Source organism: Myotis davidii, unplaced genomic scaffold (assembly GCF_000327345.1).
Source record: "Myotis davidii unplaced genomic scaffold, ASM32734v1 scaffold880, whole genome shotgun sequence".
Lineage (NCBI taxonomy): Eukaryota > Metazoa > Chordata > Mammalia > Chiroptera > Vespertilionidae > Myotis > Myotis davidii.
In genome coordinates this window covers 592204-592691 of record NW_006292566.1, presented here as the reverse complement: position 1 = coordinate 592691, position 488 = coordinate 592204, and positions in this window count along the sequence as shown.

Here is a 488-nt window from a genome sequence, read left to right as displayed (position 1 = left end):
GGGGGGGGGTGGAATGTCCGCCTGTGACGGGCGCTTGGTCCTTCCTCCTGCGGCCGAATGTCAGGATGGTCCCACCCCCCTCGCTCACCCTTCATGGTGAGGGAACCACCTCCTTTATCCCTGGTAATCAATCATCTTTGCTCCAAAAGTTATGTTTTTATTTTTTATTTTAAAAAAAAAATATATTTTTTATTTCAAAGAGGGAGAGAGAGAGAGAGATAGAACATCAATGATCAGAGAGAATCATGGATCGCCGGCCTCCTGCACGCCCCACACTGGGGATGGAGCCCGAACCCAGGCCTGTGCCCTGACGGGGAATCGAACCCTGACCTCCTAGTTCCTAGGTCGATGCTCAACCCCTGAGTCACGCTGGCCAGGCCAAAATTTACCTTTTTACATATTAAAACGGACACTCCAGCTTCCTTTCCTTTTCCCCAGTTTTGTAAGAACCTGAGAGCTCTGAGACCTTTCGAGGGGCAGGTTCCCAT